Here is an 8,347-nt window from a genome sequence, read left to right on the forward strand (position 1 = left end):
TCTAAAAGTTACAGGCTGCCGGGCCTGTAGCTTCCTACAGATCTTCATCTGATACAAATAGCTGTGGGATCCTGGACAAGTCACTTAAGCTCCGTCTCAGCTGCGAAGATGGCAGACAGTGGTCACCTATCTTAGTCTAGAAAAGCCCAGAAGGGGTGGCCGGCAGGAGGGACCGGCTGTTAAAAGGCTGGAGCTGGAAGCCAGCTCTGCCAGTCGATCGGATCTCGGCCAAGTTCCCTCCACTGCTGGGGGGTCTCGGTTTCCTCCTCTGAAAATGAGCAAGGGGGAGGGCTGGACCCCCGTCTGGGTCTAAAATTCCTTCTAGGTGTAAGGCCCATAATCAGATGAATCTCAGGTCTGTTCAAAAGCAAACCCTCAGGGTCATGATCAACAAGCAAGGAAATACTTGGCAACTGTCCTCTTCTCTCCTTTCATCTTCCTGCCCTGGGGGCCTGCTTTCCACAGCTGATTGATCCGGTTAGAACTCCTGATCCTAATCCAGAACAACAAGGACTTTGGAGGACATCTAGATCGATTTCCCACCCACCCAGGTTCCAGATAGGGAAATCGAGAGCCAGGGGGATCCACGCAGTCCATTTGTGGCAGGACTAGGTCTCCGGCCTCTCCTCAGTGGCTAACGGGGGAGCAGCAGCACTGCCCTAACCACCCTCAGGGATCTGGTGAGTCCCAGATTCACCCCCTCCATTCACTCTGCAGTCGCGGGTTGCTCCCCTCTAGTTGCTCCAGTTTTCCCCAGGTTGAAAATGCATTCTGGGAAAAATGATCCTTAGGCTGTCAACCGTGGGGAGCAGGAGTGTGTGATGGGAGAAATAGTCCCTGGGTTGGTAGCACAGGGGACAAGAAGTCTTGAGAAAAACGAAACTACGGAAACTGGAGGAATTGCTGCTGCTGTTTTGCTTTGGAGAAAAGAGAACTGGGAGCCCTCTAAGACTCGGTTGCTCCCGGTGTGATCCCAGACCACTTACTTCCCTTCTGGAGGGAAGTTCCTCTTTGTCAAATGAGGTCCCTGGAGACACAGGGTACTTTAAGGGTCAGAGGACTAGCATCAGTGACCCTTTCAGGCCCTTCATCTCACTAGGCCTCAGTTTCCTCCCCTGTAAAACAAGAAGGAGTTGTAGGGCCTCTAAAGGTCCCTTCCAGCTCCCAGGGGCCTGATCTGGTAGAAAGAATCATGAAGGTCTGGCACCAGTAGCCAGTTCTCCCACTCCCTAACAGTGTGACTTCCTGTGCCTCAGTTTCCTCTCTGGTACACCAAAGGGGGTACACTCCCATGGTTCTGAGAACCATCCCAGGTTCTTCCCTGCTCTGTGTGCAAGTATCCTCCAGCTCTGAGAGTCTGTTTCTAAGTTTCTTCCAGACTAGGATCTGGTGTAAGAGGGAGAGGTTCAGGGGTGGCACCCAGGGAGCCTCGGCCGGCCCCTTCTGTGGCCCAGAACTCCTCAGCGACTCCGAGCTGGCTCTGGGAGATTTCATTCTCCGACTACCTAGTGGGGGAGGGTCCCAGGTTGCAACAGCTGGGAGGGCCTGGGGCCCTGGCGGGAGAGATTGGGTGGGGTGCGGTTGTCAAGGAGAGATCTCCCCAGCCCCCAGCTCCTCTCCCTCCCGTAACACCCTTGGGGTTGTGGTTATGTGGCAATATCGACGCAGAAGGGTCATGAAGGAAGGGGCGGGGCTGAGTGATGGAAAAAAAGGGCCCTCCCCAGACGGGCTAATGAAAGCACCCAGAAAAGCCCCGTGGCCCAGCCTGCCGTGAGCTGTTCTTCTCTCCCCGGGGCCCTCAGGGGCCACAGCCGATCAGAGGCGGGCACCGCGTTCAGGGTGCCAATCATCCCGGTTTTCCGGGGTCTGGTTCACCCAGCTAATAAGGGTCAGAGGTGACCCAAAGGAGGGGGACTCTGGGGCCTTTAATGGCAGCAAGTGAGAGCTAGAGTGGGCCTCGGGACAGGTCCATCCCCCCTTTGTTTTTCAGAGGAGGAAACTGAGGCCCCAAGGGAGGAAGTGGCTTGTCCTATTGTTAGTGCTCCCCCTTGGGCCCCCACCCCCATCTCCTACAGCTGCTAGTGAAGTGGCGAGAGGAGGGACTCAGGAGGACCCGAGTTGCTGGGGGACCTTAGGCATGTCACTTAACCTGTCTGCTTCAGTTTTCCTAAGTGTAAAATGGGGATGATGGCATCACCTACCTTTCTGGGCGGTTATGGGGAGCCAATGAGATAAGAGCATGGCGCCTGGCACGTAGTAGGCCCCTAATAAAGGATTCTCCCCTGCCTGCTAATTATAGCTTTGTGGTTAGAAGGTACCTCGGCCATGTGATCCAATTCTCTCATTTTACAGAGGGGGAAACTGAGGCCCGGGGCAGGGAAGTGACTTGCCCGAGATCACAGAGGCAGTAAGTGCATAGGATGAGCCTTTATGTTCCTTCTATATTTACTTATCTATGCCTACACGGTTTCCATTTGTGTGTAGGAGGGAAGGGGACAGTTCTAGCCCTGGGGACCCAGTTTTAGGCTGGCTGCCGGTTTCCCCCCTCAATGGAATAGCAGTTCCTTAGGGGCAAGGCCTGTCTCTTTCTTATCTTTGCATCCCCAGTAGCGGGCACTGGGCCTAGCGCGGGTGAGCTTCCGAAATCCAGTAAGGGGGAAGCGGCAGTGTCTGAATTTGAATCCGGAGTCCTGAGCGCTACAGTTGGGGCGCCTCCTGGTCGAGTTTTAAATCTGGAGGTCTGTTAAGGGAGGTCCCCCAAATGAGGACATTCCCATGTTGGGGCACTGTGCCCCCCAGAAGTCGCGGGGTGGGGTGGGGAGAGGACTTACAGGCCGGCCAGGCCCAGCCCAGCCCTACCTGCTAGGGCAGATGGGAAGTCTGGCCTGCAGACTTGTGGCCTGGGGAAGCCCGCGGGAGGGCCCGGGCCCGGCCCTCCGGGAGGCTCACGGGAGCCCAGCGATTCACTAGGTTTGTTTTTTTTGAAGGAGATGGGGTAATGTATGACCATGACCCAACAGGATATTAAGTCAGATTCCCTTTTACTGAAGGGGCACTTTGTTAAAGGGAGCCCGGTGCTATCTCCGCCTTCCAGCCCCTCCCGGGCCACCTCAGACAAACTGGGGCATACGCTCCTGGACTCCTTCGATTAACTCTTTCTCGTCTTTCCCCCGGCTCTCCCCACCCGGGCCCTCGGTACTTCCCTGAAAGCTCCTCCCCACACAATGTGTGCGACTTCCTCCAGAGACTCCCCCCCCAGCCTGCTCTTCCATGATGGCAGGTGCTCCCCCTTCCCTCTCCCCAAATGCGGGCAAAGCCCCTCTCAGAAGGGTGGGGCAGGGTCCTCTCCTCATTCGGCCTCCCCAATTGCTCACTGCGCTCCTGCTGCTCCCCTGGAGGAAAGGGGCCCCTCGGGGCCACTTCCTGCTCCTGGCCTTTCAGAAGTTCCCCTTGTGGTGACTGTCCCCTCTCTGGTCACAGAGAACAGACGGGGCGGGGCCTCGGGCCTGGGCCTTCCCAAGTGAAGCTCCTCACGGTCACAGAACAAGGGACATGTCTATGTCACACAGGTAGAGTGTGTACGTGTGTGTGTGTGTCAGACAGAGAGATCTGTGTGTGTGTGATGTCAGCAGGAAAACGACCAATACTCTGTGTGTGTGTGTGTGTATGTGTATGTGTGATCTATGTGTGTATGTGTGATATCAGCAGGAAAGGATCAATACTGGGAGTCTGTGTGTGTGTGTATGTGTATAACTTGTGTGCACAATGTGTGAGTGTGATGCCAGCAGGAAAATGACCAGTAGTGTGTGTGTATGTATGTGTGTGATGTCAGCAGGAAAGGATCAGTAGTCTGTGTGTGCACAATGTGTGTGTGATTTGTGCATACAATATGTCATGTCAACAAGACACAAATGGTACAAATGATACTGCCAACTGTATGTGTGTATAATCTATATGTGTAAGTGCAATATCAGCAGGAAATGATCAATAGTGTGTGTGTGTGTAATTTGTGTGCACAAGGTACATGTGATGCCAGCAGGAAATGACTAGTTGTGTGTGTGTGTGTGTGTGTGTGTGATTTGTGTACAGAATGTGTGTGTGATGTCAGCAGGAAAAGAAAGATATAGTTCAGGCCCCTGGGTCCTCTCTGTCCTGTGTCCGGGTTCGGGCCCACCTCCCAGGCCCACCTCCTGGGCCCTGCCTTTTCTGCGTAACCTGGGCAGGGAGAAGGAGGCTCCGAATGTGCGTCCTCTGGGCCGGCCTGTCTCTAACACAAGCGGAACCATATTGAGCTGACCTAGGCGGCACCACTGTAGGCACAGGCCCAGTCAGACGGAGACCCAGAAAATGGCAGCGGTGAGAGGAGAAGGGCGTCCTAAGGATCTGAGGTGCCAGTGGGGACGCCTTCTGGGGGCTAAAGACCACACCGGGCAAGCCGTACAGATATCAGGGAAGCAGCACGGCTGACTTCAGAGTCAAGGTGAAACACCGACAAGCTGTGTGGCCGGTGGCGAGTCCCTCCCTCTCTCTGCGTTTCGGCTTCCTCATCCGTAAGATGGAGGACTTTGCCTCAATGGCCTCCGAGGTCCCTTCTATCTCTGAATCTATGAGCCTACAATCCTATGAATCATCCGTACTGCAGCTGCCAAATTGGCAGGGAGCCCCCGGGGCCCTGGAAACACCTTCTGAGTTCCCTGGAAGCCAGTGGGGGTACGTGCGTATGCCCAGGAGCACCTGGGCTAGCCTGTGGGAGTGGGAAGACTGCTAGGAGCCGCTTTCCCCAAAGAAAGGAGCCGGACCCTTCCGAGAAGCAGCGGCTGCTTGTTCTCCAGGGAATAATGTCACGGAGGCCCAGGACGCACGGGTGGGTGACGGTTCGTTCAGTAACGGTCAGAGAAGGGCCAGAGCCATTCCCTGCAGAGGGCCTATTTGTCACGACGAGAACAACAATAAGGGCCGCCATCTTCCCGGGGCACGGACCCAAGAGGCGCTAGATGGAGAACCTCTCCAAACTTGTCAGGCCTTCCAAGACTTGCCAAGCCTGATGACTACGACCCGTTTCTGACGATTTATGTGGGCACAAATGATACTGCCAAAAGGAAGCTATACGCTATTGGAAGGGATGGGGCAAGAAGTAACTAAGGGGCCCGGGTGGTGTTTTTGTCGCCGCCGCTGACCGAAGGAAAGGCAAACCTGGGGAACGAACTGTTGCTCAGGAACCTGGGATTTGGCTTTCTAGACCATTACTTCAAATACAATGGGAGAGCGCACAATTCTTGGCAGGGGCTAAAGGCCGCCAAAGCACAGGGACGGACGTATACACACCTGGCTGTGCACAAACATACGTGCGCGTGCAGACGTGGATGGACGGTGTCTTGAAAATCTCCCCCAAAGGGGGGGGGGAGACAAGTTCTACCTGCCTCGGTTTCCTCACTTGGAAAATGGGGATAATAATAGCATTTCTCCCTCCCAGGGTTGTGAGGATAAAATGAGATAATAATTACAAAGTGCTCAGCACAGTGATATTAGCTATTAGTATTACTGTGGCAGCTTGGTGGTGCTGCAGTGGATAGAGTACTGGGCCCAGTCAGGAAGACTCACATTTGAACTCAGGTCCCCCTGACTTCAGAGCTGATGCTCTATCCACTGCGTTCCCTAGCTGCCCCCCCCCCCCCCGGCCAAGACTCTTAATGTCACTTGCCTCAGTTTCCCCATCTGTAAAAAATGAGCAGAGAACGAAACATTAATCCACTCTACTATGTTGGACAAGAAAAGCCCAAAGAGGTCACAGTCAGACGTGACTGAAAAACTGAAGTGGATTAGTTCCATCATTAAGGTAGCAAATTTGACAATGCGGGTATCACTGAGATTAGCAGTACTAGTGACTTTGGAAGGCCATACCATGTTCAAAGAGAACAGAATAGGTTTTTGTGAAAAGGAGGGAGGAGGAGGTGGGTGGCGCAGTGGCTAGAGCACCAGCCCTGAAGTCAGGAGGACCTGAGTTCAAATCTGATCTCAGACACTTAACACTGCCTAGCTGGGTGACTCCGGGCAAGTCACTTAACCCCAAATTCCTCAGAAAAAAAGGGGGAGGACATGGGCCAATATGGCAATTGCATATTAAGAAGGAGGATCAAATTCAGCCTCAGATGCTTTCTAGCTGTGCGACCCTGATCAAATTACTTCACTCTATTTGCCTCAGTTTCCTCATCTGTAAAACGAGCTAGAGAAGGAAATGGCAGATGCCAAGAAAACGCCAACTGCAGCCATAAAGAATCAAATTTAACTGAAATGACTCGGGAGGAATACGTGTGAAAAAGCACACTGGAGAGATGTGGCTGAAGGATTAACACAGAAACAGAAGTGACACTGGCAGAGGATCCCAGGACTGAAAAGGGACATCGGGGTGTCTAGAGCCAGAACGGACCTAATCTTTCCATTTGACAGGGGGAAACTGAGGCTGAGGGAGTTGAAGCAGAATTTGAACCCTGATCCCATGACTCTAAGACCAGTGCTCTTCCTCCCCTCCCCAGTGGCATGATGGGTACTTCCTCTACAATCACAGATCTGCTCACTGGCTTTTGCCTTGAGCAAAAAGGGACTAGAAACTATTTCCTGAGACAGCCCTTGGTGGCACTAATGGCTGGGGCCTAAATCTGCCTCGGTGCACCCATTCCCTTCCCCCACCCCCCTTTTTGTTCCTGATTCTAATATTTAAAGCTGCTTCCCGTGGTTCTCTATGCCTTGTTCTCTCCCAAGCTGATCCTTACCTGAATGATCTCTAAGCACTTTTAACATCTCACTCACTGCCCTCTAATAATCACTGGCCTCCTTCTTAAAATACAGCTCCCAAAACTAACTATGAGACTCCAGATGGGAGGGCAGAGGACAGATACCCGTGCCTTCTACCCAGTGACCCCTGCCTCTGCCCATCCTTTCTCACTTAATATAGGCCAAGATTCCCTTAGGTCTCTGGGCTGCTGGAGCACGCATGTTTAGTGTGTGGGCAAAATCCTGTAACTCTTTTTCTTTTCTTTTCTTTTGGCTGAGGCAATTGGGGTTAAGTGACTTGCCCAGGGTCACACAGTTAGGTTACGTATCTGAGACCATATTTAAACTCAGTTCCTCATGACTTCAAGGCTGGTGCTCTAACCACTGCACCACCTAGCTGCCCTTCTGTAGCTCTTTTTCAACGCACTGCTGCCTAGTCTCTTCTCCATCTTGTATGTAAAAAATGGATGATTTTGAACCCGAGGGTGAGATTTTATATTTATGGTTATTCAATTCCATCCTTTTCATCAATCGGGAACATTAACTGTCCCTTCCGGGTCATCAGCAAACCTAATAGCCGATTATCTAGTGATTTATTCAAGTCCTCGATAAAAATAGTCATCAGCACCTCGGCTGCTCTGCATATACGCCCAGGGAGCACGTTTTGTGGTAGTCAACAACCGGAAACGCAGTGGGTACCCGGCCTTCGGTGGGGGTCTGCCCTTCAGTGGGGGATCCACCCTTTGGTGGGTTGTGTTACAGAAATACAATGTGTTCTAGGAACGATAAGCCAAGGGAGTCAGAGAAAGCTGAAAGACTTATATGAACTGATCCAGAGAGAAGGAAACAGAACCAGGATCTCGGTCTAGGCAGGAACCACAAAGTCAATGTGAACAACGATCAAAAAGTCTAACCTGAGCGTCAGAACATTATAACGACCCAGCTTGGCCCTGATGAAGAAATATGAGCAATCAATGGCACGGTGGATAGAGCATCGGATCCATCAGCAAGTCCTAAGTTCAAATCCTACCAGACACACTCACTAGCTGTGTGACCCTAGGCAAGTCACTGAACCTCTCTCAGCTTTAGTTCCCTCATCTGTAAAATGGAGAGAAATTACAGCACCTGCCTCCTGGGATTGTTGCAAGGATCCAATAAGGGGGAAAAATTATCTTTTCAAAGCTTAAATAGCTATCTAAATGCTAGCTCTTACTATAGAATACTTCGTGTGTCAGTCTTGGCTGGTGAGTGTTGCTGGGAGTAGCTCTAGGTGGTGCAATGGATAAGGCACCGGTCTGGAGTCAGGAAAATCTGAGTTCAAATGTAGACTCAGACATGGAATAACTGTGTGACCCTGGGCAAGTCACTTAACCCTGTTTTCTCCAGGGTCTTCCTCTGTAAAATGAGCTAGAGAATGAAATAGCAAGTCATTCCAGTATCTTTGCTAAGGAAACCCCCAATGGGGTCGCGAATATTCAACGTGACTGAACAACAAGCTTTGCTGAGCTTTGAAACAATGTTTCAGGAAGGATCAGTTGTTCAGTCTCATCCAACTCTTTGTGATCCCGTTTGGGGT

The sequence above is a fragment of the Sarcophilus harrisii genome, chromosome X (assembly GCF_902635505.1).
Source record: "Sarcophilus harrisii chromosome X, mSarHar1.11, whole genome shotgun sequence".
In the NCBI taxonomy this organism is placed as follows: domain Eukaryota; kingdom Metazoa; phylum Chordata; class Mammalia; order Dasyuromorphia; family Dasyuridae; genus Sarcophilus; species Sarcophilus harrisii.